The following is a 9,767-nucleotide window of genomic DNA, read 5'->3' as shown; positions in this document are numbered from 1 at the left end:
CCATAATATGTGTCCTTTCCGCTCTCGGTTGCTGCATCAAAGCGGACACCGCTGTTTTGGTTGGTGCTCTTTTGATCTTGGGCGATCGTGTAAAATGTATTCCCATTTATCTCGTATCCTTTGTAAGTCAATACAGTCAAATATGGTCCCCTGGACAACAAGTACAACTCATCACAAACAGTGTTGTCACCTCTGAGACGTGTTTCCAACCAACTGCTGAAAGTCTTGATGTGTTCACATGTAATCCAGTCGTCGCACTGCTCCGGGTGTTTGGAGCGCAGACTGTTCTTGCGTTCATCGACATACGGGGTCACCAAGGTAGAGTTCTGTAGAACTGTGTAGTGTGCTTGAGACCAAGAATATCCGTCCCTGCATATTATTGAGTCTCTTCCAAGAGTGCCTTTTCCAGTCAGTCTCCCCTCATACCGCGATTTAGGGAGACCTATCTTCTTAAGGCCAGGAATGAAGTCAACACAAAACCCGATAACATCCTCTGTTTGATGGCCCATGGAGATGCTTCCTTCTGGCCTAGCGCGGTTACGGACATATTTCTTTAGGACTCCCATGAAACTCTCAAAGGGGAACATATTGTGTAGAAATACGGGCCCCAGGATGACAATCTCGTCGACTATATGAACTAGGATGTGCGTCATGATATTGAAGAAGGATGGTGGGAACACCAGCTCGAAACTGACAAGACATTGCGCCACATCACTCCTTAGCCTTGGTACGATTTCTGGATCGATCACCTTCTGAGAGATTGCATTGAGGAATGCACATAGCTTCACAATGGCTAATCGGACGTTTTCTGGTAGAAGCCCCCTCAATGCAACTGGAAGCAGTTGCGTCATAATCACGTGACAGTCATGAGACTTTAGGTTCCGAAACTTTTTCTCTAGCATATTTATTATTCCCTTTATATTCGACGAGAAGCCAGTCGTGACCTTCATACTGAGCAGGCATTCAAAGAAGATTTCTTTCTCTTCTTTCTTAAGAGCGTAGCTGGCAGGACCTTTATACTGCTTCGGAGGCTTGCCGTCTTTTTCGTGCAAACGTTGCAGGTCCTCCCGTGCCTCAGGTGTATCTTTTGTGTTCCCATACACGCCCAAGAAGCCTAGCAGGTTCACGCAAAGGTTCTTCCTCACGTGCATCACGTCGATTGAGGAGCGGACCTCTAGGTCTTTCCAGTAGGGTAGGTCCCAAAATATAGATTTCTTCTTCCACATGGGTGCGTGTCCCTCAGCGTCATTCAGAACAGCTAGTCCACCGGGACCCTTTCCAAAGATAACGTAGTGTAAATCATTGACCATAGCAAGTACGTGATCACCGGTACGCATGGCGGGCTTCTTCCGGTGATCTGCCTCGCCTTTGAAATGCTTGCCTTTCTTTCGACATTGATGGTTGGTCGGAAGAAATCGACGATGGCCCAGGTACACATTCTTCCTGCATTTGTCCAGGTATATACTTTCAGTGTCATCTAAACAGTGCGTGCATGCGTGGTATCCTTTGTTTGTCTGTCCTGAAAGGTTATTGAGAGCGGGCCAATCGTTGGTGGTCACGAACAGCAACGCCTTAAGGTTAAATTCCTCCTGTCTGTGCTCATCCCACGTATGTACACCGTTTCCATTCCACAGCTGTAAAAGTTCTTCAACTAATGGCCTTAGGTACACATCAATTTCGTTGCCGGGTTGCTTAGGGCCTTGGATGAGAACTGGCATCATAATGAACTTCTGCTTCATGCACATCCAAGGAGGAAGGTTATACATACATAGAGTCACGGGCCAGGTGTTGTGATTGCTGCTCTGCTCCCCGAAAGGATTAATGCCATCCGCGCTTAAAGCAAACCATACATTCCTTGGGTCCTTTGCAAACTCATCCCAGTACTTTCTCTCGATTTTTCTCCACTGCGACCCGTCAGCGGGTGCTCTCAACTTCCCATCTTTCTTTCGGTTCTCACTGTGCCATCGCATCAACTTGGCATGCTCTTCGTTTCTGAACAGATGTTCAACCATGGTATTATAGGAGCATACCACATCACCTTCGCAGGAACCCTCTTCCTGGGGGGATCGCCGTCAACATCACCATGGTCATCTCGTTTGATCTTATACCGCAATGCACCGCATACGGGGCATGCGTTCAGATCCTTGTATGCACCGCGGTAGAGGATGCAGTCATTAGGGCATGCATGTATCTTCTCCACCTCCAATCCTAGAGGGCATACGACATTCTTTGTTGCGTATGTACTATCGAGCAATTCGTTATCCTTTGGAAGCTTCTTCTTCAATATTTTCAGTAGCTTCTCAAATCCTTTGTCAGCCACAGCATTCTCTGCCTTCCACTACAGCAGTTCCAGTACGGTACCGAGCTTTGTGTTGCCATCTTCGCAATTGGGGTACAACCCTTTTTTGTGATCCTGTAACATGCGATCGAACTTCAGCTTCTCCTTTTGACTTTCGCATTGCGTCCTTGCATCGACAATGACCCGGCGGAGATCATCATCATCGGGCACATCGTCTGGTTCCTCTTGATCTTCAGCAGCTTCACCTGTTGCAGCATCATTGGGCACATCCTCTGGTTCCTCTTGATCTTCACCAGCTCCCCCCGTTGCAGCATCACCGTATTCAGGGGGCACATAGTTGTCATCGTACTCTTCTTCTTCGCCGTCTTCCATCATAACCCCTATTTCTCCGTGCCTCGTCCAAACATTATAGTGTGGCATGAAACCCTTGTAAAGCAGGTGGGAGTGAAGGATTTTCCGCTTAGAGTAAGACCTCGTATTCCCACATACAGTGCATGGACAACACATAAAACCATTCTGCTTGTTTGCCTCAGCCGCATCGAGAAACTCATGCACGTCCTTAATGTACTCGCGGGTGTGTCTGTCACCGTACATCCATTGCCGGTTCATCTGCGTGCATTATATATAATTAAGTGTCCAAATTAATAGAAGTTCATCATCACATTAAAACCAAAGTGCATACATAGTTCTCATCTAACAACATATAGCTCTCCAGAGCATCTAATTAATTAAACCATACATTGAAACTATGTAAAACATTTCAATGCGAAAACAAATGCGATTATAATCGCAAGCAAGGTAACAATTGATCCAACGGCATAATGATACCAAGCCTCGGTATGAATGGCATATTTTCTAATCTTTCTAATCTTCAAGCGCATTGCATCCATCTTGATCTTGTGATCATCGACGACATCCGCAACATGCAACTCCAATATCATCTTCTCCTCCTCAATTTTTTTTATTTTTTCCTTCAACAAATTGTTTTCTTATTCAACTAAATTTAACCTCTCGACAATAGGGTCGGTTGGCATTTCCGATTCACATACATCCTACATAAATAAAATCTATGTCACGTTGGTCGGCATAATTTTCATAAACAATAAATGAACCAATAGTTATAAAGATAATATATATACCACATCCGAATCATAGACAGGACGAGGGCCAACGGGGGCGGATACCAAAACCATCGCACTATATAAGATGCAATAATAAAAGTAAGAAAATAATACAAGTATCCATGTAAACATACAAGTAAGAATATTTTTCCTTTCAGAAAGAAGATAAGAACAAGAGGCTCACCACGGTGGTGCCAACGATGAGCTCGGCGCGGGTGAACGACGGCGGTGAAGACGGGGACGGGGCGTGACGGACCGCTAAACCTAGACAAATATTATGGAAAATGGAGCTTGGAGGTCGAGCTTGGAGAGGAGAAAGCTTAAGTAGTGTGGCTCGGGCATTCCATCGAACACCTTGTGTGCATAGGAGGTGAGCTAGAGCACCACCAAGCCCTCTCCCCCTCGGCCAGAGAAAAACAGAGCACTGGGGTGCTCTGCTCGCGAGCGAGGGGTATATATAGGCACCTCATTGGTCCCGGTTGGTAACATGAGCCGGGACTAAAGGGGAGCCTTTTGTCCCGGTTCAAGCCACGAACCGGGACCAATGGTGGTGGGCCAGGAGCGAGGCCCATTGGTCCCGGTTCATCCCACCAACCGGGACCAAAAGGTCCAGATGAACCAGGACCAATGGCCCACGTGGCCCGGCCGGCCCCCTGGGCTCACGAACCAGGACCAATGCCCACATTGGTCCCGGTTCGGGACTGAACCGAGACTAATGGGCTGACCGGCCTGGACCAAAGCCCTGTTTTCTACTAGTGAAGCTCATGTGTTTGATCCATGGCACATCGCCGAAACAATTGGATATGTTGTTGTGGATGCACCACAGTCTGATTTGAGGGGTATCTACAGGCATGTATTAAGCATTCTGTTTGGTGCATGTGTTTGGGTCTACTATATCCCATTCTAATATATATTCGAGCTTTGTCAAGTCCGTATTATGATGGATAAAATGAAGCTTCACTTTATTGAAGAGAATTGTATGTCCGCTTTTTACCATGTTAAGTCATCTCTAGTATTAAACGTGTGTGTCCATTGAGAAAAGAAGTCAACACTAGTACATTGCTGACTCAAAATCCTGTAGCCAGCGAACGTGTGTAGTACATTTGAGAAGATGTCTGTATTTCATTAAATGCCAGCGGCCAACGATAGGACAATACAGATTTAGCCTTTAATTATTGATAATAAAGAAATGACATAAAATTTGACGAAAGATTGCATATAGATGTAACTAGATGACAACAGATCGACGAACTATCGTCAATTGTTTAATGCTTTCACTTGAACGGATCGACAAAGCTCATCTTCTCAATACGGGAATGGGAAGCCGACATTCGTCTCCAGCCCAGAAGGGATCTCTGGTGACAGAGGCATCCCCATCTCATCGTCGAATCCTGGCGGCTGAGGAATCAGCATCAACATCCCCTCCACATCCATCCCCTTGGCGAACACAAGCGGTGGAGGCATCTCCTGCATATCCATCCCAGCGGTGAACGCCTGTGCCAGAGGCAGCTCCATCAACATCTGCTGATACATATTAATCTCGGAGGCGAACACCTCAGGCGGAGGCAGCATCGCCATCAGCATCTGATGCTCCTGCTGCTACCGAGCCCCAAGGTACTGCCACCGAAGAGCTGTAGCGGCAGCGGCGGGGCCACCTCCTCCATGCGGCTCACGTCGACGCGCAAGAGAACCTGGTTGGAGGGTTCGGAGACGACGTCCTTCACCTGCATCAACACGGCAAAGAAGGCCACCAAGTCCTCGTCCCCCATGCCGTGCACGTTCGGGTCGACCCAAGCCGCTATCGGCTCCTCCGCGTCATGCTCCTTTGATGTGACCTCCTCGCACTCATTCCGCATCTTCACCTCGACCAAGTCCGTGCGCAGCTCGTAGAACTCGTCGTGTAGCTTCTCCATCTTCTAATATTTGATGGCAGCACTCCTCCCTCACACCAGCCCCCACACCCTCCCCCACCAGGAAACGTTCCACGACAGTGTCGGTGGAGGGGTGGCCGAAGGAGAAGGCATTGCCGTCGGGCAAGAAGGTGAGAGCAGCCACCTGGGTGCCGGTCATGACCGCCAGATCGCTCGCCTTGCTGAAAAACCCCATGCGGCCCTTGGAGAAGCAGACATGCGGGGCATCGTCCTGCTCGATCCGGCGGATGACGGTCTCCCCCCCCCCCCCCCCCTGTTGGGCGCCGCCATTACTCGCTCGCTCTGTGGCTAAGGTGCTGCAATTGTTCAGATCTTGCAAATTTTTCATGCTTAATTTCGTGACTTTTTAGTTGTTCAGATGCATGTTTTTCATGCACAAGTTCATGATTTTTAGCCGTTCGGGTCTTGCTTTCTTTCATTCTGGGGTTCATGATTTTTAGTTGTTCATATCTTCCAATTTTTTCATGCTTAAGTTTATGATTTGTAGTTGTTCAGATCTAGCAATTTTTAGTTTGTGCATGTTGTCATCCTTTGACTAGTGAGTTTTAATGTACACAGCACAGCGAATACCAAATTGAATCTCATGGCCTATCACGACTTTTAATGTACATAGCTCAGTGAAGCGATTCTTCATCGTCCGCTTGCTATATAAATCCACTTACACCCAGACGTAGTTACACACACTCTTCCTCCCTTGCTATGAGTGAGGGAGGAAGAAGACCGTCATCTGCCGGACCGAGCAGGAGGATGTCCGTCATGTTGCTTCACCAAGAGCTGCCTCGGGTTCTTTATTTTTGTAAGCGCAATAAAATCAGGCCAGCAAGGCTGATCGTGTGAGACTGATTGCATGCGTGCCCCGAACACCCTAGAATAGTGGGTAGTGTAGAGAGGTTTATAGGAGAAATGTTCACAACATATAAAATGTTTTCCGGCATAATTTTATAAAAATGTTTATAAATATGAAGAGAATCTTTGTGTAATTTTAATTAATGTTCATAACACATAAAAATGCTCCCACATTTTTAAAATTGTTCAAGACATTTTTGAAAAAAAATCAACAACATTATGAGTTATGTTCACCTTGTATTTACAGAATGTTCAGCATGACTCAGACTGCGTGTGGATCTTATCTTCTTGTCAATACAAGAAGCCGGCGTTCGGCTCAAGCGTCTGCTACACCATCTCCATCCCGGCGGGAAATTCCAGTGGAGGCGGTGGTAGAGACACCTTGTGTTGAACCCTAGCTACTGAGGAATGTAAATCTGTACCATATCCATCGCAGTGGCCAACCCCTCTTGCGGCGGCATTTTCTACATATCAACTAAATTCCAACGATTAGAAGCTATTGATTAATTGTTACTATGATAAGGAGACAACCTAATGATTGAGGAAAGGTTTCATCCTGATCTAGGTAGATGCATTGTAATACATAACATAAGATTGATGGGATGACTTAGAAGATGGATATGTTATCTATTGACAACAAATTGACGAAATTATTGTCCCTGCATGCACTGGATGGTTTTGTGTTTGAAAGCGGAGAATGCATCCAGAGTTCATTAAGAGCTTATCTCTCTGGGCCCTAGCCTCTATAATTAGAACACTATTGGCCCATCACAGCTAATTCTTTACGACCCTCCAAGTAATAGCTCATGAAGCTTCATTTGCCAAGTGTTAATTACATCTATGCTAAAAAGTGTTAATTACATTTTTCTAAAAATGTGTTAACGATATAAGTACCTACTAGTATGGTGACCCGCTCATTTGCGCGGCTAGATGTAACACATATTGTTATACTCAATATTATGTAGTCCTCATGATTTTGGTCTGGAAGTTAACTATCATCAATAGTCTGGCAAATAAAATGGACATTTTGTAGAAACATGGTGAAACTTACTAAGGTCATGTTAATGCAAGAAATAAGTGATAAAGAAGGAGATTATAAGTCATGTTTGTTTTCCTCTAAAAGTACTATAGCATGTTGCATTCCATTGGAAATTCCCACAGGTCTAATATGACTATACCTTTGTTTTGAACAACACCAAGAAATTCTATGATAGGACTTCTCTCCTCTAAACCTACTTTTCAATGTTCAAGAAGGGATCATTAAAAAACCTCTGGATAAAATTAGTGTTTTGGATCGATGTGGAATCCATTGGTTTTCATATGTTTTACCTACTTTTCCTCTTCGATTTGCCCTCATCCATATGTTTCCCTGTCTTCAGATAAATCATTTTTTAAGAAATTGCTTATAATTATTGTTAACTCATTGATGAATCAACTGACCTCTTATCCCAGGTTGTATTACAGTTGTCTATTTGATTAATATTGTCATATCCTCATCTTAATTACTAAGATTATCTTTGTCACAGTATCACTCGATCTGATGCAATTCTAGCTTTTTGTTATTGAAATGTTTTTACACATTATTTTTTACTCCCAAAAATATCATAGATTGTAGCTATTTTTCATTGCCTTTTTATTGCTGAAAACGTTTTTGCTACAACATTCTCTATTAGTCAGTCACAACCTAGCTTGTCCTTTCACCTCATATGCATGTTGTCGCCTCTAACGCACTCTTTTATGGGAGTGAAATTATCAGTGAGGAAGTTTCCGGACTCACCTTAGTTAGATAGTGGGTGTACAATTTCTTCATTTTGGATCAAATCCTCGATCATAAATAAAAATTTTGTTCATTATTTTTCATAATGCCATGATATGTTTATCTCTTTCTTTCAACAAATATATTCATCCTTGTATATTCATTAGAATTCTTCTGCAATATTCCCTTGCACTTAAACATGATGTAGCCTATTTGACACAACGGTGCCCTTGTCCGGTTCTGCACGACTTATACCTTTTAACACAATGACCGATTATATATTGCCAAGCCAGTATAGAAAACCAGTGATCCATCCATATCTGGCATCAGTGGTACTGACGAGAGAAAAGAGAAATAACCCACCCACCCAGCCAATACGCCGTGAGAACGTATCACAAGCTCGTGTGTTTGATCCATGCCACATCATCGAAACAATTGGATATGTTGTTGTGGATGCACCGCAGTCTGATTTGAGGGGTATCTACATGCATGTATTAAGCATTCTCTTTGGTGCATGTGTTTGTGTCTACTATATCGCATTCTAATATATATTCGAGTTTTGTCAAGTCCGCATTGAGAATTGTATGTCCGCTCGTTACCATGTTAAGTCATCCCTAGTATTGAACGTGTGTGTCCATTGAGAAAAAAGTCAACACTAGTACGTTGCTGACTCAAAATCCTGTAGCCAGCTAATGTGTGTAATACATTTGAGAAGATGTCTGTATTTCATTAAATGCCAGCAGCTAGAGACAGGACAATACATATTTAGCCATTAATTATTGATAATAAAGAAACGGCATAAAATTTGACAAAAGATTGCATCCAGATGTAACTAGATGACAACAGATCGACGAACTATCGTCCATTGTTTAATGCTTTCACTTGAATGGATCAACAAAGCTTGTCTCCTCAGTACAGGAACGGGAAGCCGGCGTTCGTCTCCAGCATAGCAGGGATCTCTGGTGACAGAGGCATCCCCATCTCGTCGTCGAACCCTGGCGGCTGAGGAATCACCATCTGCATCTCCTCCATATCCATCCCCGCGGCGAACACCGGCGGTCGAGGCATCTCCTGCATATCCATCCCGGCAATGACTGCCCGTGCCGAGGGCAGCTCCATCAATGTCTGCTGCTACATATTAATCTCGGAGGCGAATACCTCAGGCGGAGGCAGCGTCGCCACCAGCATTTGATGCCCCTGCTGCTACCGAGCTCCAAAGTACTGCCACTGAAGAGCTGCAGTGGCAGCGGCGGGTCCACCTCCTCCATGCGGCTCACGTCGACGGGCAAGAGAACCACGTTGGCGCGTTCGGAGACGACGTCCTTCACCTGCATCAGCGTGGCAAAGAAGGCCACCAAGTCCTCGTCCCCCATGTCGCGCGCGTTCGGGTCAACCTAAGCCGCTATTGGCTCCCCCGCGTCACGCTCCTTCGCTGTGACCTCCTCGCGCTCGGTCCGCTTCTTCACCTCGACCAGGTCCGTGTGCAGCTCGTCGAACTCCTAGTGCAGCTTCTCCATCTTCTGATCTTCGCTGGCAGCACCCTCCTCCCTCGCGCCAGCCCCCGCACCCTCCCCCACCAGGAAGCGTTCCACGACGGTGTCGATGGAGGGGTGGCTGAAGGAGAAGGCATTGCCGCCGGGTGAGAAGGTGAGAGCGGCCACCTGGGTGCCGGTCAGGACAGCCAGATTGCTCGCCTTGCTGAAGAACCCCACGCGGCCCTTGGAGAAGCAGACGTGCGGGGCATCGTCCTGCTCGATCCGGCGGATGAAGGTCTTCTTCTGGCCTCTGCCCCCCCTCCCGTTGGGTGCTGCCAT

At 45.9% G+C, this 9,767-nt stretch overlaps 2 pseudogenes; both read right to left on the bottom strand.

Moving 5' to 3' along the window:
- Positions 1-4,725: 4,725 nt before the first annotated feature.
- LOC125549578 (uncharacterized) lies at positions 4,726-5,621 on the bottom strand (annotated as a pseudogene).
- Positions 5,622-8,862: 3,241 nt separating this feature from the next.
- LOC125547396 (uncharacterized) lies at positions 8,863-9,767 on the bottom strand (annotated as a pseudogene).

The sequence above is a fragment of the Triticum urartu genome, chromosome 3A, assembly GCF_056163025.1.
Source record: "Triticum urartu cultivar PI428250 chromosome 3A, HENAU_Tu73, whole genome shotgun sequence".
NCBI classification, from domain to species: domain Eukaryota; kingdom Viridiplantae; phylum Streptophyta; class Magnoliopsida; order Poales; family Poaceae; genus Triticum; species Triticum urartu.
Note: the sequence above shows the minus strand (reverse complement) of the source record. Positions and strands in the feature narration are given on the sequence as shown.